Raw genomic sequence first — 25,206 nt, 5'->3', positions numbered from 1 at the left:
GAATTTAATGAAACTTACTTCATTAAATTCTTGAATGTTAGGAAGTCATTCTGAGGACCAAAGTCAGAAAGTATTTTGTGGCAAAGAGTGTGTGTGTGTGTGTGTGCATACATGTGTGTGTGTGTATGCATGTGCTGTATTAAATACAACAGAGAAGTAAAAGAAATCTTCACCTCTCTCAGGATTAACGGAGCAGGTTTTTGTGACAGAATGTTAATCTAGCTTCAGTCTGTAGAATGATGGCAAGTGCTTTGTTGAATGTAATTAATAAATATGAAGGATTAGATGTTGAGTCTGATATCTATTGACCTTGTAATTCTACAGACCTTACAGGCAATAAAATGTCCCTGTCTGTTGTACTGAATCTGTGTCTTGTTTTTACAATTATCTTTGTAACTGGTCTTACTCAGTTATCATTCCAGAGAGTTCCTATTCCCTATTACAGCACTAATAAATTAGGGGTTCCATAAGTGTCTTTGTTCAGATTCATTTTCTTCTTTCCATTAATGAACAGCCATCTGCAGCTGCTCCTCGGTCTTAATCCATCTGCATGGAGATGCCATTGTTACATACAGCATTCTATAAATATTGTTATGCTGACAAGCTGACTGCAGATGGGGGGGGCGATATTTTTATTATTATTATCCCTGATTAAGAGACAGGCCAGATTGACAACACAAGGGCTCTGAGGTCCCTTCTCTTCTGTAAATTGTCTGTTCACATAATTATATTTCTAGTAACAATATTATGGTATGCATTACAATCATCATTGTGGTTGTTATTTGTTATTCGCTGAGTACCACTTCTGCATTCTGCAGCATGCGAGGCACAGCATGTAGGAAGATAGAGTTCAGACTTGAAAGGATTAAATATTCGTATTGTAAAAAGCAATCTGATCAGCCTAAGAGAACTGAGCTGTTAAAGCATCCATGGTGTCCTGTGCCATATTTATGTGCCACGGACTATAGCAAAGGACTTGTATTGCATCCTCCATATGTCAACCCTTCTCTTACACATAGAAATCGGTCTGAAGTTCCTAAGGTAAAGCAGCATATGAGAAGAGAAAGTCTTCATTTAAATTCAGAATATGAATGCTTTTTTTAATGAGACAGCTTGAGAGATGACAAGTTCACAATTAGTGGGAAGAACTTTCATTACCAATGACTTAGGTGACTTCTCCTCAGCAAAGTGGAAGAGAAAGAAATGATTCAGCTGGTTTGGGAGAGAAAAAAAAAATCTACTTACTGTGTACCTAATATATGTTAGGTGCTGGGAACGCAGTTGTGAACAACATAACAAGTTTCCTACCTGTAGGGAGGTTGTGCTCTGGTGGGTCAAGTTAGACACTGAACAAGCGATCACAATTGTGATTATGCAAAAGTAAAGGGGGCTGATGAGTGTGTAATGGGAGGGCCCAGGAGAAGGAAGGCATTCAAGCAGTTGATCTGTAGTAGGTTGGACGGTGACCCACTATGTTCACCTCAATCCCCAGAACCTGCGAATGCTGACTTGTTCAAAAAAAAGGATTTTTTAGTGCTTGCTTTTGCAGCACTTATACTAAAGCTGGAATGATACAGAGAAGATAAGCATGGCCCCTGCACAAAGACGACACACAAATTTGTGAAGCGTTCCTTTTTTTTTTTTTTAACACAAATATACAGAATCTAGAAAATGGTACTGATTAATCCATTTGCAGGGAAAGACTATAGATCCAGGCATAGAAAATGGACTTATGGATACAGCAGGGGAAGGAGACAGAATGAACTGACAGAGTGCCATTGACATATATACATGACCATATGTGAAATAGATGGCTAGTGGGAAGCTGCTATACAGTACAAGGATCTCAGCTCTGTGCTCTGTGACAACCTAGAGGGGTGGGATGGAGGCTCAAGAGAGAGGGGAGACGTGTATATGTACACATATAGCTGGTTCACTTCACTGTGAAGCAGAAACTAATACAACATTGTAAAGCAATTATCTTCAATTTTTTTTCTTTTTTATTCTTCCTTTTTAATTTTTTAAAATTTATTTATTTTAATTAGAGGCTAATTACTTTACAGTATTGTATTGGTTTTGCCATGCATCAACATGAACCCACCACGGGTGTACAAATTTTTTAAAAAATGATAAAAAAAAAAAAAAGGAAAGCAGTAGGACCCATTTTGGACAGTAAAGAAAAAAATAGAAAAAAGACATTTTAGAATATAATAAGAAGGAGATGTGGAGATCATTCTGGATTCTTGGGTGAGCCCTAAATCCAATAACAAGAGTCTTTTTAAGAAAAAGGCATTGACTTCCCCGGCAGTCAAGTGGTTAAGTCTTCACCTTCCAATGCAGAAAGTATAGTTTTGATCCTTCATTGGGGAGCTGAAATTCCATATGCCTCATGGTCAAAAACCAAAAACATAAAATAGAAAAAAGGTAACGAATCCAATACAGACTTTTTAAAAAAATGGTCTACATTAAAAAAAAAAAATCTTTCAAAAAAAAGAAAAAGGCAGAGGGCAATTTAAGATGGACAAAAGAGGAGAATCACTGTGGCTATCGAGACAGAGACTGGAGTGATGTGGCCACAAGTCACGGAATGCTGACAGCCATCAGAAGCTCAAAGTGGCAGAGAACAGACTCTCTGTCAGGAATTGCACTGTGCCTCTCAGATTTGGAAGAAGATTCTTCCCTAATCCCCAAATGAAAATGGAGCTCTTCAGACACCTTGATTGCATTCTAGTGAGATCCTAAGGAAGGGATCTGGCATTCTGACCCACAGAAACTGAGATGATAAATGTGCTAGGTTTGTGGCAATTTGTTATACTGCATGGTCCAGAAACGGTGAGCCATAGCTAGAGTGTGCTGACTGAGAAATGTTTGCAATGAGGATGAAGTAGCAGATCTTAGGGGGCTCTGGAATTTAGGTGAAGGATTTTTAGACTGTCAGTACAATGACCAGCATTTGAGGGTCTTAAAGCTGTACAGTGATACATTAAACTTGAGCCTTTACAAGACCACTCTAAGAGCTGGATATAGCTACTATAACAAATTACCACAGAGAGTGGCTTCAAATAGCACAAATTTATTTTCTTATAGTTCTGTGGTTTAGAAGTCGGCCATGGTTCAAACTGTGGTGCTAGAGAAGACTCTTGAGAGTTCCCTGAAAAGCAAGGAGATCAAACTAGTTTATCTTAAAGGAAATCAACTCTTAATGTTCTTTGGAAGGACTGATGCTGAAGCTCCAATACTTTGGACACTAGATGCAAGGAGCTGACTCACTGTAAAAGACCATGATGCTGGGAAAGATTGGACGACAGAAGAGGAGATGGTTGGATGGCATCACGGATTCAAGGGATATGAACATGGGCAAACTCTGGAAATGGTGGGGGACTGGGAAGCTTGGAGTGCTGCAACCCATGGGGTTGTGAAGAGTCAGACACAACTTGGCACCTGAACTACCACAACATGATTCACAGTGGACTCGAGGTCATAACAGAGCTACCTTCCTTTCTGGAGATTATAGGAGGGAATCTATTTCCTTTCCCTCTTGAGCTTCAGAGGCCACTTGTCTTCCTTGCCTACTAACCCCCATCCTTGGTCTGCAAAGCCAGACATGTGACATACTTCTTACTGTTCTTCTGTAGTCACATTTGCCACTGCCTCCAAGCAGCAAAGGTTATCCAGTTTTAGAAACTCATGATTACATTGGTCCACCAAGATAATGCAACATAACCTCCCATCTCAAAAACCCTTAATTCAATTACATTGGCAAGGTCCCTTTGCTATATAAAATAACAGAGTCACAGGTTTCAAGGATTAGAATGTGGACTTTTGGGAAGGTTGTGATTCTGTCAGTCCAAACCACACTGATGCCTTGATGGAACAGAGACAGACAGAAGTTAATGAAGATAGAGGGTGATTTCAGTGGTCTGAGAGAGATATCATGGGAGTTAAAATCAGGATAGTTGTAGTATAGATGGAGAAAGTGAAAGTGAAGTCGCTCAGCCGTGTCCGACTCTTTGCAACCCAGTAGACTCTAGCCTACTAGGCTCCTCCATCCATGGGATTCTCCAGGCAAGAATACTGGAGTGGGTTGCCATTTCCTTCTCCAGGGGATCTTCCCGACCCAGGGGTCGAACCTGCGTCTCCTGCTTTGCAGGCAGACGCTTTAACCTCTGAGCCACCAGGGAAGCCCATACAGATGGAGAGACCTCATCAAATTTGTAAGATATCTGCATTGTATTTGTACTTGATATGGATGTAGGAGCAGAAAGAAAGAGGAATTGACGTTAACTCTCAAGATTTTGGCTTCAGGATTTGTGTGGATGGTGGTGACATCTGCTGAGCTAGGAAATACTGGAGATAGAGATGGTTTGGGCTGTGACCGGCGCGCTACGTGCAGGCGGCTGCGACCGGCGCACTAAGCACAGCGGAGAGGAGCCACCCCACGTCGGAGGTCAGGGGCAGAAGCCGGGAGGACCCCATGCCCAAAGGGCGGCAGCCAAGAGGAGTTACCCCATGTCAGAGGTCAGGGGCAGCAGCCGAGAGTACCACACTGTGATGGCGCAGGAACGGCAGAGAGGAGCTACCCCGCGTCCAGGTCAGGGGCGGCAGCCAGGAGGAGCTACCCCACGCCCCCACGCCCGAGGCCAGGGGCGGTGGCCGGGAGGACCAACCCCACGTCCAAGGAGCCGTCACTGTGCAGGCACAGGAGGGCCTAGAGGAGCTACCTCGAGCTACCCCTAGGTCAGGGGGGGCGGCTGAGAGAAGATGCCCAGCCTCTGAGGTCAGGGGCCGTGATGAGAGGAGCTACCCCACGCCCCTAAGCCCGAGGCCAGGGGCGGTGGGCAGGAGGACCTACCCCATGCCCCCATGCCGGAGGCCAGGGACGGTACCGGGAGGACCAACCCCACGTCTGGGCCTAGAGGAACTATCCCATGTTGAAGGACAGGAAGGGCAGCGGTGAGGACATACCCCTCGTCCAAGGTAAGGAGCAATGGCTGCGCTTTGCTGGAGTAGCCATGAAGAGATACCCCACACCCAAGGTAAGAGAAACCCAAGTAAGACAGTAGGTGTTGCAAGAGGGCATCAGAGGGCAAACGCACTGAAACCATACTCACAGAAAACTAGTCAATCTAATCACACTAGGACCACAGCCTTGTCTAACTCAATGAAACTAAGCCATGCCCGTGGGGCAACCCAAGACGGGCGGGTCATGGTGCAGAGATCTGACAGAATGTGGTCCACTGGAGAAATGAATGGCAAACCACTTCAATATTCTTGCCTTGAGAACCTCATGAACAGTATGAAAAGGCAAAAGGATAGGATACTGAAAGAGAAACTCCCCAGGTTGGGAGGTGCCCAATATGCTACTGGAGATCAGTGGAGAAATAACTCCAGAAAGAATGAAGGGATGGAACCAAAGCAAAAAGAATACCCAGCTGTGGATGTGACTGGTGATAGAAGCAAGGTCCGATGCTGTAAAGAGCAATATTGCATAGGAACCTGGAATGTCAGGTCCATGAATCAAGGCAAATTGGAAGTGGTCAAACAAGAGATGGCAAGAGTGAATGTTGACATTCTAGGAATCAGCAAACTGAAATGGACTGGAATGGGTGAATTTAACTCAGATGACCATTATATCTACTACTGCGGGCAGGAATCCCTCAGAAGAAATGGAGTAGCCATCATGGTCAACAAAAGAGTCTGAAATGCAGTACTTGGATGCAGTCTCAAAAACGACAGAACGACCTCTGTTCGTTTCCAAGGCAAACCATTCAGTATCACAGTAATCCAAGTCTATGCCCCAACCAGTAACACTGAAGAAGCTGAAGTTGAAGGGTTCTATGAAAACCTACAAGACGTTTTAGAACTAACACCCAAAAAAGATGTCCTTTTCATTATAGGGGACTGGAATGCAAAAGTAAGAAGTCAAGAAACACCTGGAGTAACAGGCAAATTTAGCCTTGGAATATGGAATTAAGCAGGGCAAAGACTAATAGAGTTTTGCCAAGAAAATGCACTGGTCATAACAAACACCCTCTTCCAACAACACAAGAGAAGACTCTATACATGGACATCACCAGATGGTCAACACTGAAATCAGATTGATTATATTCTTTGCAGCCAAAGATGGAGAAGCTCTATACAGTCAGCAAAAACAAGACCAGGAGCTGACTGTGGCTCAGATCATGAACTCCTTATTGCCAAATTCAGACTGAAATTGAAGAAAGTAGGGAAAACCACTAGACCATTCAGGTATGACCTAAATCAAATCCCTTATGATTATACAGTGGAAGTGAGAAATAGACTTAAGCGCCTAGATCTGATAGATAGAGTGCCTGATGAACTATGGAATGAGGTTCATGACATTGTACAGGAGATAGGGATCAAGACCATCCCCATAGAAAAGAAATGCAAAAAACCAAAATGGCACTCTGGGGAGGCCTTACAAATAGCTGTGAAAAGAAGAGAAGCAAAAAGCAAAGGAGAAAAGGAAAGATATAAACATCTGAATGCAGAGTTCCAAAGGATAGCAAGAAGAGATAAGAAAGCCTTCCTTAGCAATCAATGCAAAGAAATAGAGGAAAACAACAGAATGGGAAAGACTAAAGATCTCTTCAAGAAAATCAGAGATACCAAGGGAACATTTCATGCAAAGATGGGCTCGACAAAGGACAGAAATGGTATGGACCTAATAGAAGCAGAAGATATTAAGAAGAGATGGCAAGAATACACAGAAGAACTGTACAAAAAAGATCTTCATGACCCAGATAATCATGATGGTGTGATCACTGACCTAGAGCCAGACATCCTGGAATGTGAAGTCAAGTGGGCCTTAGAAAGCATCACTACGAACAAAGCTAGTGGAGGTGATGGAATTCCAGTTGAGCTATTTCAAATCCTAAAAGATGATGCTGTGAAAGTGCTGCCCTCAATATGTCAGCAAATTTGGAAAACTCAGCAGTGGCCACAGGACTGGAAAAGCTCAGTTTTCATTCCAGTCCCAAAGAAAGGTAACGCCAAAGAATGCTCAAACTACCGCACAATTGCACTCATCTCACACGCTAGTAAGTGAGTGAAGTGAGTGAAGTCGCAGTCGTGTCCGACTCTTTGCGACCCCATAGACTAGCCTACCAGGCTCCCCCGTCCATGGGATTTTCCAGGCAAGAATACTGGAGTGGGTTGCCATTTCCTTCTCCACACATGCTAGTAAAGTAATGCTCAAAATTCTCCAAGCCAGGCTTCAGCAATATGTGAACTGTGAACTTCCTGATGTTCAAGCTGGTTTTAGAAAAGGCAGAGGAACCAGAGATCTAATTGCCAACATCCGCTGGATCATGGAAAAAGCAAGAGAGTTCCAGAAAATCATCTATTTCTGCTTTATTGACTATGCCAAAGCCTTTGACTGTGTGGATCACAATCAACTATGGAAAATTCTGAAAGAGATGGGAATACCAGACTACCTGACCTGCCTCTTGAGAAACCTATATGCAGGTCAGGAAGCAACAGTTAGAACTAGACATGGAACAACAGACTGGTTCCAAATAGGAAAAGGAGTACGTCAAGGCTGTATATTGTCACCCTGCTTATTTAACTTCTATGCAGAGTACATCATGAGAAACGCTGGACTGGAAGAAACACAAGCTGGAATCAAGATTGCCGGGAGAAATATCAATAACCTCAGATATGCAGATGACACCACCCTTATGGCAGAAAGTGAAGAGGAACAAACTCTTGATGAAAGTGAAAGAGAAGAGTGAAAAAGTTGGCTTAAAGCTCAACATTCAGAAAACGAAGATCATGGCATCTGGTCCCATCACTTCATGGGAAATAGATGGAAATAGTGGAAACAGTGTCAGACTTTATTTTTCTGGGCTCCAAAATCACTGCAGATGGTGACTGCAGCCATGAAATTAAAAGACGCTTACTTCTTGGAAGGAAAGTTATGACCAACCTATATAGCATATTGAAAAGCAGAGACATTACTTTGCCAACAAAGGTCCGTCTAGTCAAGGCTATGCTTTTTCCTAGATAGCATAGGAAAGTTATGACCAACCTAGATAGCATATTCAAAAGCAGAGACATTACTTTGCCAACAAAGGTCTGTCTGGTCAAGGCTATGGTTTTTCCTGTGGTCATGTATGGATGTGAGAGTTGGACTGTTAAGAAGGCTGAGCACCACAGAACTGATGCTTTTGAACTGTGGTGTTGGAGAAGACTGTTGAGAGTCCCCTGGACTGCAAGGAGATCCAACCAGTCCATTCTGAAGGAGATCAGCCCTGGGATTTCTTTGGAAGGAATGATGCTAAAGCTGAAACTCCAGTACTTTGGCCACCTCATGTGAAGAGTTGACTCACTGGAAAAGACTCTGATGCTGGGAGGGATTGGGGGCAGGAGGAGAAGGGGACAACAGAGGATGAGATGGCTGGATGGCATCACTGACTCGATGGACCTGAGTCTGAGTGAACTCTGGGAGTTGGTGATGGACAGGGAGGCCTGGCGTGCTGCAATTCATGGGGTCGCAAAAAGTCGGACACGACTGAGTGACTGAACTGAACTGAACTGAACTGGGCTTAATCCTTTATGTATCAGAGAGCTTCCTTTGATTCTTCCACATTCAGTCTCCTCTCTTCACCACTCTGCTCTCTGCCCCAGGAGGCTGATCTTTATATCCTATTAAATAGATGACTTTGCCCTCTCACTTCCAATTGGGTTCAATGAACAGGGCAGAGGAAATAGATCAAAGAGAGGAGAATGTGGGTTGGATATTTATTTCACTGGGTCTGTTCCTACTGGGTGTTCTTGGGTTGACTTTGTCCCACCATCTATCAGACATTCCTGTCCACATAGCAGCTAGTTAGTTAGTACACACACAATCTCTTCCCCTCACTCCCTTTCTTCCTCTCCCCCCAACCCCCATCCTTCTCTCCTTCTCTCTCTCTCTCTGGGTTCTTGTAACCACTTCCTTCTCTTGCCCAACAGATTTGGAGTGCTAATAACTTCCTGCTGTTACTAGGTCTATAGACCTAGTAGCAGGAAGGCATCAACCCACGTTGCTTTTCCTAAACCTTGCCCACAATTCTGCAAATAGCTTCTTTATTCAAATTTATTTTGTTTCCTGCCAGAGGCCTGATGGATACATGTTAAATATGAGACATACTGATGACTGTGGAAATACAGATGCATGAGCTTGGAGCTCAGAAGCAAAGTGTGACTTGATGGTTAGATAATGTGGATGCTACTGGTGCAAAGACACTAACTGGAACTTTGGTAACTGATTAGATTATTTAAGGAGGATGAACAGAGTTAGAAGAAAAACAAAAAACCTTGGGAGAAAACACAGAGGAACTTTAATATTTAAAGGCTGGTGGAAAAAAAGCAAAGGAAAGGACAGGGGTATTTGTACTACTCTGCTTGGCTTCCATAACAGAATGCCATAGACTAGGTGGTTGAACCATCAGAAATTTGTTTTTCACAGTTCTGGAAATTGGGAAATCCAAGATCAAGGCACAAGTGCAAGCAGTTTCTGGTGAGAGCTCTTTCTGGCTTCCAGATGGCTTCTTCCTCATAGCATTCTCATATGGCATAGCAAGAAATAAAGAGATCTCTGGTGTCTCTTCTTAGAAAGGCACTAACCCCACCATAAGGGCCCCACCCTTACGACTTCATCTAAACCTAATTACTGCACTATGGCCCCATTTTCAAGTTACATCACCCTGGGGTTAGGGCTTCAATATGTGAATTTGGAGGAATACAGTTCACCCCAGAGCAGGATTAAAAATGGGAAAATGGCTGACTGTGTCAAATGGTGCTGAGAAATAAGTTCCAGGGGACACTGAAAAGTGACCACTGGATTGTGCAAAGCAGATTAGGCATTTGATATATATGATTTTAATAACTTTATAAATTAATTTACTCGGTGCTAATGGCATGTAAAGGATAACTCATGAAGTTTTCCACCCAGCTGCAGACTCACGTCATAAATATATATCAGTTTAAATACAGCAGTACAATCAAGAATTAGTACAAAGCCCTATGAAGATCTGGAAGAAAGAAAATAGCATCAACTCCCAATTATTCAGGTATATGTAGATGTCAGATATTGTGCTAAGAGCAATATGTATATTATCTCATTCTAATCTTTGTAAAACTGCCACAAGGCAGGTATTACTATTATTATTCCTATGATTATATTTTAGCAGGAAAGGAAATTGAGACATGCAGACAATAAATTATTTTCCAAGACCTATGGCTACTAAATAAAGAAGTGAGATTCAAGGCTACTTAATACCAAAACCCAAGCTCTTAACATGTATTTTAGGGCATAAATTCATTAAATAACAGTGTTTTTCATCTTGCTATGAATAAATAATACATAGTCTATGGATTCTACATCACTCTGGGAAGATTTCAAAAATATTTTTGTATTGAAATAATTACAGATTTACAAAAAATTGCAGAAGTACAGAGAAAGCTGTCAGGTATTCTTTACTCAGTTTCCTCCAATGGGTACATTTTATATGACTATAGTAAGACATCAAAACCAGGAAGTTAATATTGATATGTATGTCTGAAAATTCTATGTTATTTTACAGCATCTGTAGATTCATGTAACCATCATGACAATCAAGATACAGAACAATTGGGACTTCCCTGGTGATTAAGGCAGGGGACATGGGTTCGATCTCTGGTCTGGGATGATTCCGCATGCTGAGAAGCAACTAATCCGGTGCACCACAAGCCCTGAGCCCACACCCCAGAGCCTGTGCTCTGCAACAAGAGAAGCCATCACAATAAGAAGCCTACATACCTCAACTACAGAGTATTTCCCACTTGCTGCAACAAGAGAAAATCCATAAGTGGCCACAAAGACCCAACATAGCCAATAAATAAATACATAAAAATTGAAAAAAGTTGTTAAAAAAAAGATATAGAACTATTGCCAGGAAGGTTTCACTCACGCTACCCCTTTAAAGTCATATCCACACAGATAGGACTTAGAGTCTGAACAACAACAAATAGGTATACAGTGATATCTCACAATGGACTTAGTCTGTCTGCATTGCCTTAATAGCTAGTGAGTTAAACATCTTTTCGTGCGTTTAGTTGCCATGCTATCTACATATCTTTTTTGATGAAGTGATTCTTCATATCTTTTTCTTATTTTCTAATTGAATATAAGGTTTTTTTAAAAAAATTGTTTTACTGTTTAGTTTTAAGAGTTCTTCACAGGTGGCCTTAAGAATCTGCCTTCCAATGCAGGGGACATGGGTTCGATCCTTGTTTGGGGAACTAAGATCCCACACGCCCTTGGGGCAACTAAGCCGCCACACGGCAACTATAGAAAGCCTGAGTGCTACAATGAATAACCAATGCAGCAAAATAATAATAATAATAATTCTTTACATATTTTAGATACAAATTCTTTGGTCAGATATGTGATTTATAAAATGTTTTCTCACAATCTGTAGCTTATCTTTCCATCCTTCTAACAGAGTCCTTAACAAAACAAAAATGTTTAATAAACTGTATAAATATGCAGTATATATGTACAATTGACTTAAAACAATAACCAATGTAAAATAATATGCACATGCATTAAACACATACCTATTAAACATAACATGTATATACAACTTTTAATCTACAAAACTGCAAAGATGTCAATTTAGAAGTCTCCAAATGACACCGTCATCTGCATCAGAAATTCTGCTAGTGTTTACAAGTCACGTCTTGGCAATAGCACATAAAACAGCAAATGTTATGGCTTATTCTATATTAGGCACTTTACAAAAATAGGCATCCCAAACACAGAGAAGCATGTGGGCAAGTTGCTACTAATCCATGTAAACTGTACAATAAGATGGCCTGTACTTTATAATATTTTCAAAATACTGTCATTCCAGATAGTAACTATTTCATAAACAGCTTTAGAGGGATTTTCAGAGTCTGAGATTAAGAAAATTAGAAGGTGCCATTCAGAAAAAAAAAAAGTTATATAATATAATTTAATACAATTTCTTTAGTTGTCAAAGGTTGTAGAAAATAGTGGTATTATTTTTCACAATTGATGAAATACATATATTAGAAAAATCTAAACTTTCAAAGACTTGATTCTATAATGTGCACTAGAGAAATAGCCTTTGAAAAGGTAACTCTCTGGGGTGACTAGGTTTACTGAAGTAGTAAAATGAAAATGGAGACAATTGTCCAGCTTTTCAATCGGTTCGATTTTAATTTCCTTGACTGATTTAAATCTCTTTAGAAGTGTTAACATAAAGCAAGGCGATAAGTATTTCTCCTAAGTATTAGATTCATGGTTGTTGTTGTTTTTTCCCCAGATTTTTTTTATGTGGACCACTTTTTAAAGTCTTTATTTGAATTTGTTATAATATGACTTCTGTTTTCTGTTTTGGTTGTTTGGCTGTGAGGTATATGGGACCTTAGCTCCCTGACCAGGGATTGAACCCAAACTCCTTGCACAGGAAGGTGAAGTCTTAACTTCTGGACCGCCAGGGAAGTCCCTAGATTCAGTGTTAGTAATTTTAGGTTTTAACAAATAGATGAACTGTCAGTTCAGTTCAGTCAGTTCAGTACTCAGTCGTATCCAACTCTTTGCAACCCCATGAATCGCAGCACGCCAGGCCTCCCTGTCCATTATCAACTCCAGGAGTTCACTCAGACTCATGTCCATCGAGTCAGTGATGCCGTCCAGCCATCTCATCCTCTGTCATCCCTTCTCCTCCTGCCCCCAATCCCTCCCAACATCAGAGTCTTTTCCAGTGAGTCAACTCTTCGCATGAGGTGGCCAAAGTACTGGAGTTTCAGCTTTAGCATCATTCCTTCCAAAGAAATCCCAGGGCTGATCTCCTTCACAATGGACTGGTTGGATCTCTTTGCAGTCCAAGGGACTCTCAAGAGTCTTCTCCAACACCACAGTTCAAAAGCATCAATTCTTTGGCGCTCAGCCTTCTTCACAGTCCAACTCTCACATCCATACATGACCACAGGAAAAACCATAGCCTTGACTAGATGAACCTTTGTTGGCAAAGTAATGTCTCTGCTTTTTAATATGCTATCTATGCTATGCTATGCTAGTCACATCAGTCGTGTCCGACTCTGTGTGACCCCATAGACGGCAGCCCACCAGGCTCCCCTGTCCCTGGGATTCTCCAGGCAAGAACACTGGAGTGGGTTGCCATTGCCTTCTCCAATGCATGAAAGTGAAAAGAGAAAGTGAAGTCGCCTAGTCGTCTCCGACTCTTAGTGACCCCATGGACTGCAGCCGACCAGGCTCCTCCATCCATGGGATTTTCCAGGCATGAGTACTGGAGTGGGGTGCCATTGCCTTTTCCGAATATGCTATCTAGGTTGGTCATAACTTTCCTTCCAAGGAGTAAGTGTCTTTTAATTTCATGGCTGCAGTCACCATCTGTAGTGATTTTGGAACCCCCAAAAATAAAGTCTGACATTGTCTCCACTGTTTCCCCATCTATTTCCCAAGAAGTGATGGGACCGGATGCCATGATCTTCGTTTTCTGAATGTTGAGCTTTAAGCCAACTTTTTCACTCTCCTCTTTCACTTTCATCAAGAGGCTTTTGAGTTCCTCTTCAATTTCTGCCATAAGGATGGTGTCATCTGCATATCTGAGGTTATAGATATTTCTCCCGGCAATCTTGATTCCAGCTTGTGTTTCTTCCAGTCCAGCATTTCTCATGATGTACTCTGCATAGAAGTTAAATAAACAGGGTGACAATATACAGCCTTGATGTACTCCTTTTTGTCTTTGGAACCAGTCTGTTGTTCCATGTCCAGTTCTAACTGTTGCTTCCTGACCTGCATACAGATTTCTCAAGAGGCAGGTCAGGTGGTCTGGTATTCCCATCTCTTTCAGAATTTTCCACAGTTTATTGTGACCACTTGGCATAGTTAATAAAGCAGAAATAGATGTTTTTCTGGAACTCTCTTGCTTTTTCCATGATCCAGCGGATGTTGTCAATTGATCTCTGGTTCCTCTGCCTTTTCTAAAACCAGCTTGAACATCAGGAAGTTCACAGTTCACATATTGCTGAAGCCTGGCTTGGAGAATTTTAAGCATTACTTTACTAGCGTGTGAGATGAGTGCAATTGTGCGGTAGTTTGAGCATTCTTTGGCATTGTCCTTCTTTGGGATTGGAATGAAAACTGACCTTTTCCAGTCCTGTGGCCACTGCTGAGTTTTCCAAATTTGCTGACATATTGAGGGCAGCACTTTCACAGCATCATCTTTTAGGATTTGAAATAGCTCAACTGGAATTCTATCACCTCCACTAGCTTTGTTCATAGTGATGCTTTCTAAGGCCCACTTGACTTCACATTCCAGGATGTCTGGCTCTAGGTCAGTGATCACACCATCGTGATTATGTGGGTCGTGAAGATCTTTTTTGTACAGTTCTTCTGTGTATTCTTGCCATCTCTTCTTAATATCTTCTGCTTCTTTTAGGTGCATACCATTTCTCTCCTTTATTGTGCCCATCTTTGCAGGAAATGTTCCCTTGGTATCTCTAATTTTCTTGAAGAGATCTTTAGTCTTTCCCATTCTGTTGTTTTCCTCTATTTCTTTGCATTGATCGCTGAGGAAGGCTTTCTTATCTCTTCTTGCTATGCTTTGGAACTCTGCATTCAGATGCTTATATCTTTCCTTTTCTCCTTTGCTTTTTGCTTCTCTTCTTTTCACAGCTATTTGTAAGGCCTCCCCAGAAAGCCATTTTGCTTTTTTTCATTTCTTTTCCATGGGGATGGTCTTGATCCCTATCTCCTGTACAATGTCACGAACCTCATTCCATAGTTCATCAGGCACTCTATCTATCAGATCTAGGCCCTTAAATCTATTTCTCACTTCCACTGTATAATCATAAGGGATTTGATTTAGGTCATACCTGAATGGTCTAGTGGTTTTCCCTACTTTCTTCAATTTCAGTCTGAATTTGGCAATAAGGAGTTCATGATCTGAGCCACAGTCAGCTCCTGGTCTTGTTTTTGCTGACTGTATAGAGTTTCCCCATCTTTGGCTGCAAAGAATATAATCAGTCTGATTTCAGTGTTGACCATCTGGTGATGTCCATGTGTAGAGTCTTCTCTTGTGTTGTTGGAAGAGGGTGTTTGTTATGACCAGTGCATTTTCTTGGCAAAACTCTATTAGTCTTTGCCCTGCTTCATTCCATATTCCAAGGCCAAATTTGCCTGTTACTCCAGGTGTTTCTTCACTTCCTACTTTTGCATTCCAGTCCCCTATAATGAAAAGGACATCTTTTTTGGGTGTTAGTTCTAAAAGGTCTTGTAGGTCTTCATAGAACCATTCCACTTCAGCTTCTTCAGCATTACTGGTTGGGGCATAGACTTGGACTACTGTGATATTGAATGCTTTGCCTTGGAAACGAACAGAGATCATTCTGTCGTTTTTGAGACTGCATCCAAGTACTGCATTTTGGACTCTTTTGTTGACCATGATGGCTACTCCATTTCTTCTAAGGGATTCCTGCCCACAGTAGTAGATATAATGGTCATCTGAGTTAAATTCACCCATTCCAGTCCATTTGAGTTCACTGATTCCTAGAATGTCAACATTCACTCTTGCCATCTCTTGTTTGACCACTTCCAATTTGCCTTGATTCATGGACCTGACATTCCAGGTTCCTATGCAATATTGCTCTTTACAGCATCGGATCTTGCTTCTAATACCAGTCACATCCACAGCTGGGTATTGTTTTTGCTTTGGCTCCATCCCTTCATTCTTTCTGGAGTTATTTCTCCACTGATCTCCAGTAGCATATTGGGCACCTACTGACCTAGGGAGTTCATCTTTCAGTGTCCTATCGTTTTGCCTTTTCATACTGTTCATGGGGTTCTCAAGGCAAGAATACTGAAGTGGTTTGTCATTCCCTTCTCCAGTGGGCCACATTCTGTCAGATCTCTCCACCATGACCTGCCCGTCTTGGGTTGCCCCATGGGCATGGCTTAGTATCATTGAGTTAGACAAGGCTGTGGTCCTAGTGTGGTTAGATTAACTAGTTTTCTGTGAGTATGGTTTCAGTGTGTTTGCCCTCTGATGCCCTCTTGCAACACCTACCGTCTTACTTGTGTTTCTCTTACCTTGGGTGTGGGGTATCTCTTCATGGCTACTCCAGCAAAGCGCCGCCGCTATTCCTTACCTTGGATGGGTGTATCTCCTCACCCCTGCCCTTCCTGACCTTCAGTGTGGGATAGCTCCTCTAGGCCCTCTGCGCCCGTGCAGCCACAGCTCCTTGGACTTGGGGTTGGACCTCAGATGAACTGTATATTGGAATAACTATAAATGGTATTGTTTTAATTACTGTCTGGCTAGAGAAGCAGGTAATTTAAGTCTGTGAATGCCTAATCTCTTAATCTCTATTAGCTGAGAGGGGCAACAGTTTTCCTTGACATTTCTTTTTAGATAATCACAAAGACTGTTTCCAGAAGCAACAAAACTTTCTAAACTGTCTCTCCAATATAACTTCAATATTTTATTTGAAATATCTTCTTAAAATGCATCTAGAAAAGATGTCCAACCTTTTCATTTAATAATACATTCTATTCAGAGCATTTTTTGCTAGGAATTTTTTTTTTTTTAACGAGATGATTGCTTGAACTAGAGAAAAGAGGCCATTTTGAAATTAATGCATTTGTAGCATCTAAAACATTTCACAAAGCTTCTCTGTTTTTTTCTTCCCCATTCTATGAGCTGCCAGCTTTGGACAAAGAAACTTTCATGGTGGTGACCGACTTGCAGAAGCATCCAAAACCACCCTTCCCTTGAGGAAGAGGTTGACAATTAGATAAGGTGCTGGTGGACTGACCCGAACACCAGGGGCCGTCCAACTGGGGCTCGGTGCTCATGCCATCCTTTCAATTAAGTTCCTAACAGATTCTTGAGGAAATTAGCGGGGAAAGGGCAAACTGGCTTGAAAATCAGAACATGTTACAACAGAGGGCAAGAAGCATGGGAACAAAATGTATTCCATATAACTCTTTCCAAAGTCAGCAAACCAAAGTGTCATGGAAAGGGGAGACCTATGAATGACCAAACAATACCCTGGCAACCCAATGATATAGCTGATTACTTCGGTGAGTGGCAATGAACCCCAGAAATATGGTTTATAAATTATATATGTATAATAAAACATGTATCTCAAGAATGCCTGTTGAATTTCCCTCCCTCCCTCTCTCTCTTTTATGCTAGAAGAAGTGAAGCTAATGGCAGTTTGCCATGGATATGTGATATCCTGGCAAGAAAACTCATTTTATATCACAAACATATGGTCTAGTAATGGTTTTATATTATACTCCTTTAGAGTTTTATTCCCATTTTTAGGAGACCTCTTCTAGACAACAGCAATATGTTTTCTTGTCGACCCATCACATCAACTATTAACACATGTCTTTGCTTTTAGAGTTTATAATGGCTAAAAAGGTAAAACTTAACCTTATGTTACGTGTGACCTAAATTTTGATTGTGCAGGGAAGCTGATCTCCAGTGCTCTTCTGTGTTGAAGTTCCTGGTTCTCTGTTTTCCTTTCAATTAAACAACTCTCTCCCTCTTTTCAACGGTTAATGTTCCTCAAGTTACAAAGGAATAAATTGAAATGTGTACAAAATATGGCAACCAGGACAGTAAAATGACTCTAGATTTAACGGTTGCACAAGCCAAATCTGGCCCACAGATGTGTTTTGTTTGGCTTATAGAGTGTTTAAACATTAAAAAAAATAGGTTGCCAACATTTAAAATTTGGAAGATTTTTCAGTAGAAATCTGGCTTTTCAGTTGTTGTTGTTTTTTTTTTTTTGAAATCTCATCATCAGCCCTGGTCCACACGGTGACACAGCAGTGACCAGCAGGTGCCAGGTAGCACCTGACTCTTGTCTTGGGTCCCCCTCTCTGGTTCATCTCGGTCCCATTCAACAAGCTTTCACTTGTTTATACTCAGTCTCTCATCTCTATGATATCTGAGTTTAAGACTTCATTTTACAGGGGGAATTTGGAAGAATTGGTCATGTGTGGCTTTGAGAAATAAACAAGAAAGACAATTAGCTATCCTCTATCTTCAAATATATGAAGGATTTTCCTGAGAAGGGGGGTGATTAGATGAATAAAGTAGTTGCCTCCAGAGCCAGGGGAAAAAAAATCTAGAGGAAGGCAAATATGGCCATGATGTAGCAACAACATCTTAAATGACAACGAGTCAACCAGGAGAGGGAGGCATTGCCCTCATGGGGAGAGAGACTCCAATTACTGAACATATACAAGCAGGTGTGGGTGAAACAGGATGTCCAATGGACCCATCATTTGCTGAGTTGACCAGTGATCTCCATTGTTCCCTCCAGCTCCATGAATCTGTGAAATTGACTTGTTAAAAAAATTGGAGTATAATTGCTTTACAATGTTGTGTTGCTTCTGCCATGCAACAAAAAGAATCAGCTATATGTATACATAGATGTCTCCCTCTTTAGCCTCCCTCCCACCCCCATCCCACTCCTCTAGGTCACTACAAAGCACCAAGCTGAGCTCCCTGTGCTATAGGGCAGTTCCCCACTAGCTGTTTATTTGCCCATGGTAGTGTATATATTGGAGAAGGCAATGGCACCCCACTCCAGTACTCTTGCCTGGAAAATCCTATGGATGGAGGAGCCTGGTAGGCTGCAGTCCATGGGGTCGTTGAGTTGGATATGACTGAGCGACTTCACTTTCACTTTTCACTTTCATGCATTGGAGAAGGAAATGGCAACCCACTCCAGTGTTCTTGCCTGGAGAATCCCAGGGACGGAGGAGCCTGGTGGGCTGCTGTCTCTGGGGTCGCACAGAGTCGGACACGACTGAAGCGACTTAGCAGCAGCAGCAGCAGTGTATATATATCATTGCTACTCTCTCAATTCATCACACCCTCTCCTTCCCCCAATCTGTCCACAGAAATTGATTTTTACCACCATCCTATTTGGAGCTGTGGTTTCCCAGGTGGCTCAATGGTTAAGAATCCATCTGCCAATACAGGAAATGTGGGTTTGATCCCTGGGTTGGGATGATCCCCTGGAGAAGGAAATGGCAACCCACTCCAATATTCTTGCCGGGGAAATCTCATGGACAGAGGAGCCTGGCAAGCTGCAGTCCATGGGGTCACAGAAGAACTGGACACAACTCAGTGACTAAACAACAACAATCTGGAGCAACAGAGTGAGCACTGTGCTAAGTGGAAAAGAAGTTTGAATCTGAAAACATGTGAAAGTAGAAGTCTTTGATGTATACTTGGATGAAGCTTAGGGAATGCCAGTGCTAACCTTCTGAATGAATCAGGGAAGTGCCCTGATTAGAATTGTTTCAGAGTGTTACTCTCTAGTCATAGGGCATTTGATTTCTTTCCTAACAACACATGGCAATCAGAGGTACAGTTTTTCTTCTGGGGAAAAACATTGATTATTCTTAAAAGAGAAACATCAGCACAACTCTCAAGAAGGGGTAAAAAGCACAATGCTTCTGAAAATCACTTGAAGTTTTTCTTTGCTGAAGGGATTAAAGAAAGAATATAGAATGCCCCTAAAGCCTTCACAAACCACAGAAAAAATGACAATAATTGCTTTGCATAGGAACAGTTACTGGGACAGCATAAGATTGGGGTGAACATCAATAGGTTTCAGACTTTTTTCGGTTGAAGTTTTGCATTTTTACATCAGGAATTGGCAAATGAACAGCCTACAGGCCAAACCCATCCCATGCAAATAAAGTTGTGTTAGAACAAGCCACACCCATTTGTTTACATATTGTCTGTGGCAGCTTTTCCGTTAGAGAGACAGCTGGGTAGTTCTAAGTTCTAATACAAACAGTCTGGCATAGAAAGCCCAAAGTACTTACGATTTCGCCCTTAACAGAGAAAGTTTGCTGACCTCCTGAAACAGACTAGCTAACTTATACTATATCAGTTTCTTGTCAGTTAAAAAAAAAAAAAAAAGCCAAGCGAGATCTTGATGTTGCTATAAAAGAAAATACCATATTCTCCTGCTTTGGTGGTAAACAAAAGACAGTTGTTGTTTTTTTTTAACTTCTGACTGCTGTCTCTGTTTTCACCTTGCACCCACTGAGACACAAAATTCAACATCATTTTTGTTTGTTCCCTTCTCACAAAGAATTCATCACACAGAATTATCAGCAAGCAATGCCAACTTTCATTCAAGTGTTTGCGGGGGAAGGGGCTGGTGGAAAAGAGTAAGCAATTTAAAAAATCCCTTTCAAAACTTTCTCTGGAGTTCTTTCTACCTGAAATTTGTTTTAAAAACTTAGTGAATGAAAGTTCCTCACCTATTTTGATTATCTCCATGATAAATGAGAGGGAGCAAAATCAAAAGGTTATATATTTATTTATTACAATTGTTTTCATTTTAGCTTTTCATTTCTTTTCGAGAATAGGAGAGGACCATTCCATTGTGGTGTGGAATCTATTTGTGATCTCTGGTTAAAATGTGGCGATCACTGATTACAGGACTGACCAAGCTCACTAATGTGACATCTCCTCATTCTCTCAAGAATATATTTTGTACACATGCTAGAGAAGCACCAATAGTACTTGTGCTGCTGGGATTTACAACTGTTACCCGTGGAATCGCATTGTGCATGATGAAAGGAAAATATATTATTACTAAATATAATTTGTATATACACTGTAGTGAGTGGCTTTTACTCGATATAACTGTACCAAGGACTTCTGTGCTGGCAATATGTCAAAGTAGATATTGTGAAAAAAACCTACTGCTCCAGCACTTGGAAATAATGGATAAGGTACAAACATCTCTCTAAATGCAAAGCCGAGCTTAGGAGAGAAGGAAATCCATAAGGACCAAAAGCTGAGAGAGGAGCCCCATGAGTCTTCCTGTCTTATCTTTCTTCTCTGCAGCACAGTTTCCGGGATCCCTCCCAGGGAACGGCAAGTCTCCTCTCTATTATGCAGAGCCCTTCGTCTCTGACCCAATCCTTACCATCGTAATTTCATACAAAGATTCCTCAGAAAGAAAAGTGAGCTCTTAATAAGAGCCTACCCTCTTGAGAAGGTCGTTTTGTGACTTGTACCAGACTGACAACTTGTCATCTCACCAACACCCTCCCAGACAGTGGTTTCAAAGTATTTCTCCAAACAAATGCAGTGTTCACCGCAAGAAGAAATCTGTTACATGGAGTATTCTCATTGAATTACTCAAGTTGAAAAAGGGGTCAGGGGAATGGGCAGAGGGCAGTTTTTGGTGAGGGAAAGTGGATGTTACCTGGTGCCTCAACCCCACAATTAGAGGGGGGACTCAGAGAGGCAGCAAGCAGAGGGGAGAGTTGGTGAGCACACACCCCATGGTTCAGAAGCCTTCTGTGCATCAGCTCCAAACCTTCCTCTACCACTACCAGAACTCACTGGAAAAGGCCCGAGAGATGTCTACGCATGAGCAGTGCAAGGCAGGAATCAGTCCATTTGAATGGAGAACAAAGGACTGAAACGGAAGTTCTGAGGATCGATTATGAACACATGGCACTGCCAGTGTCAAGGGGGGCTTTACTGGAATCCAAGTGAGGCATGAAAGACCTTAAGGTACCATAGGGAGTCTGGGAAAACCAAGGGCTGCATTAAAGTACTGAGAGTTTCTGACATTGATTTTACTCCGTTCACCTTCAGATCTTAGCTCAAATATCACTTCTTTAAGGCAGGGTTTCCTGACACCCTTGTCTCTGTCAGATCCTCCTGGGTTTCACTCCTGTGAGCTCTGAATTTGTTTCCTTAGTGTCACTTGAGTCCATTACAGTTGCAAAATTAATTAATTGTGCAATTCATATTTAATACACATCTCCTCTCAAAATGCAAGCTTCATGAAGGGGGAAACCTTATCTGCCTTGTTCACCGCTTTTCAGTGCCCAGCACTTTTCAGGCATGGAGTTGGTTTTGCTATTAATAAATGAAAAAACTATAAAATTGCTGCAGTGATATGACTGCAATCATTGTAATATTACTTTGGTTCACAATGCACCTTTGATTTTTTTTCTTTTTTTCAAATTTCCATCTAGAAGGAACTTACCACAACATAGTAAAAGCCATATATGACAAGCCCACAGCCAACATCATTCTCAATGGTGAAAGGTTGAAAACATTCCCTCTAAGATCAACAAGACAAGGATGTCCACTGTTACCACTTTTATTTAATATAAAACTGTGGAAAATTCTGAAAGAGAAATAAACTCATGCACCTATGGTCAATTAACCTGTGACAAGGTCAGACCACCTGACCTGCCTCTTGAGAAACCTATATGCAGGTCAGGAAGCAACAGTTAGAACTGGACATGGAACAACAGACTGGTTCCAAATAGGAAAAGGAGTACGTCAAGGCTGTATATTGTCACCCTGCTAATTTAACTTCTATGCAGAGTACATCATGAGGAATGCTGGGCTGGAAGAAGCACAAGATGGAATCAAAATTGCTGGGAGAAATATCAATAACCTCAGATATGCAGATGACACCACCCTTATGGCAGAAAGTGAAGAGGAACTAAAAAGCCTCTTGATGAAAGTGAAAGTGGAGAGTGAAAAAGTTGGCTTAAAGCTCAACATTCAGAAAACGAAGGTCATGGCATCCAGTCCCATCACTTCATGGGAAATAGATGGGAGAACAGTGGAAACAGTGTCAGACTTTATTTTTGGGGGCTCCAAAATCACTACAGATGGTGACTGCAGCCATGAAATTAAAAGACGCTTACTCCTTGGAAGGAAAGTTATGACCAACCTAGATAGCATATTCAAAAGCAGAGACATTACTTTACCAACAAAGGTCCATCTAGTCAAGGCTATGGTTTTTCCAGTGGTCATGTATGGATGTGAGAGTTGGACTGTGAAGGCTGAGCATCGAAGAATTGAGGCTTTTGAACTGTGGTGTTGGAGAAGACTCTTGAGAGTCCCTTGGACTGCAAGGAGATCCAACCAGTCCATTCTGAAGGAGATCAGCCCTGGGATTTCTTTGGAAGGAACGATGCTGAAGCTGAAACTCCAGTACTTTGGCCACCTCATGCAAAGAGTTGACTCATTGTAAAAGACCCTGATGCTGGGAGGGATTGGGGGCAGGAGGAGAAGGGGATGACAGAGGATGAGATGGCTGGATGGCATCACTGACTCGATGGACATGAGTTTGAGTGAACTCTGGGAGTTGGTGAGGGACAGGGAGGCCTGGCATGCTGTGATTCATGGATTCGCAAAGAGTCGGACATGACTGAGCAATGAACTGAACTGAACAATGAACTATCATAAAGAGAAATAAGGAAACAATTCCATTTACTATCAGATCAAAATAATAAAACACCTAGGTAAAAATCTACCTAAGGAAACAAAATATTTGTAGTCTGAAAACTGTAAAGTTCTGGTGAAAGAAATGGAAGATGACACAAATAGGTGGAAAGATACACCATGTTCTTGGATTGGAAGAAACAGTAGTCAAAATGACTATATTACTGAAAGCAGTCTAAAGATTAAATGCATTTCCTATCAAACTACCAATGTTTTTTTTCACAGAACTAAAAAAAAAAAAAAAAATTAAATTTACATGGAAACACAAAAGACTCCAAATAGCCACAGCAATCCTCAGAAAGAAAAATGGAGCTGCAGGGATTGGGCTCCCTAACTTCAGACTATACTACCAAGTTATAGTAATAAAAAACAGTATGGTCCTGACACAAAAATAGAAATATAGATCAATGCAACAGAATAGAAAACCTAGAAATAAACTCATGCACCTATGATCAGTTAACCTATGACAAAGGAGGGGAGAATATACAATAGAGAAAAGACAGTCTCTTCAATAAGTGGTGCTGGGAAAACGGGACAGCTACATGCAAAAGGGTGGTATGGGGAGGGAGGAGGGAGGAGGGTTCAGGATGGGGAACACATGTATACCTGTGGCGGATTCATTTTGATATTTGGCAAAACTAATACAATTATGTAAAGTTTAAAAATAAAATAAAATTTAAAAAAAAGAATGAAACTAGAACATTCTCCAACACCATACACAAAAATAAACTCAAAATGGATTAAACACCTAAATCTAAAGCTGGACACTATATAACTCTTGAAGAAAAACATAGGCAGAACACTCTTTGACATGAATCACAGTGATGTCTTTTTGGAATCACCTCCGAGTATAATGAAAATAAAAACAAAACTCTAAAAAATGGGATCTAATTAAACTTAAAAGCTTTTGCACAACAAAGAAAACCATAAATAAAATGAAAATACAGCCCACAGAATGGGATAAAATATTTTCAAACAAAGTGACTAACAGGGGATTAATCTCCAAAATATACAAAGAGCTCATGCAGCTGTATGTCAAAAAAACAAACAACCCAATCAAAAAATGGGCAGAAGATCTAAATAGACATTTTCTCCAAAGAAGACATACAGATGGCTAAGAGACACATGGAAAGATGCTCAACAACACTAATTATTAGAGAAATGCAGCTCAAAACTACAATGAGGTATCACCTCCCACCACTCAGAGTGGCCATCACCAAAAAGTTACAAATAATAAATGTTGGAGAGGGTGTGGAGAAAAGGGAACCTTTGTACACTGTTGGTGGAAATGTAAATTGGTACAACCACTGTGGATAACAGTATGGAGGTTTCCTAAAAAACAAAAATAGAATGACCACGCAATCCCAGTCCTGGGCATATATCTGGGGAAAACTATAATTCAAAAACATTTGCAATAGCCAAGACATAGAAGCAACTTAAAAGTCAGATGACAGAGGAATTGATAATTCTGAAAGAGATGGGAATACCAGACCTGACCTGCCTCTTGAGAAACCTGTATGCAGGTCAGGAAGCAACAGTTAGAACTGGACATGGAACAATAGACTGGTTGCAAATAAGGAAATGAGTACATCAAGGCTGTATACTGTCACCCTGCTTATTTGACTTCTATGCAGAGTACATCATGAGAAACGCTAGGCTGGAAGAAGAACAAGCTGGAATCAAAATTGCCGGGAGAAATATCAATAACCATAATATGCAGATAACACCACCCTTATGGCAGAAAGTGAAGAACTAAAGAGCCTCTTGATGAAAGTGAAAGAGGAGAGTGAAAAAGTTGGCTTAAAGCTCCATTCAGAAAACTAAGATCATGGCATTTGGTCCCATCACTTCATGGGCAATA

At 41.3% G+C, this 25,206-nt stretch overlaps 1 non-coding gene across 1 annotated transcript; it reads left to right on the top strand.

Annotated features, from left to right (window-relative positions):
• The first annotated feature begins 1,533 nt into the window (after positions 1 to 1,533).
• LOC113885632 lies at positions 1,534 to 1,640 on the top strand. Its single transcript, XR_003509284.1, has one exon. It is a non-coding gene; the product is annotated as a U6 spliceosomal RNA (small nuclear RNA).
• Positions 1,641 to 25,206: the final 23,566 nt, after the last annotated feature.

The sequence above is a fragment of the Bos indicus x Bos taurus genome, chromosome 28, assembly GCF_003369695.1.
Source record: "Bos indicus x Bos taurus breed Angus x Brahman F1 hybrid chromosome 28, Bos_hybrid_MaternalHap_v2.0, whole genome shotgun sequence".
In the NCBI taxonomy this organism is placed as follows: domain Eukaryota; kingdom Metazoa; phylum Chordata; class Mammalia; order Artiodactyla; family Bovidae; genus Bos; species Bos indicus x Bos taurus.
The sequence above is the reverse complement of the archived record's forward strand: the minus strand, read 5'-3'. Positions and strand labels throughout refer to the sequence as shown.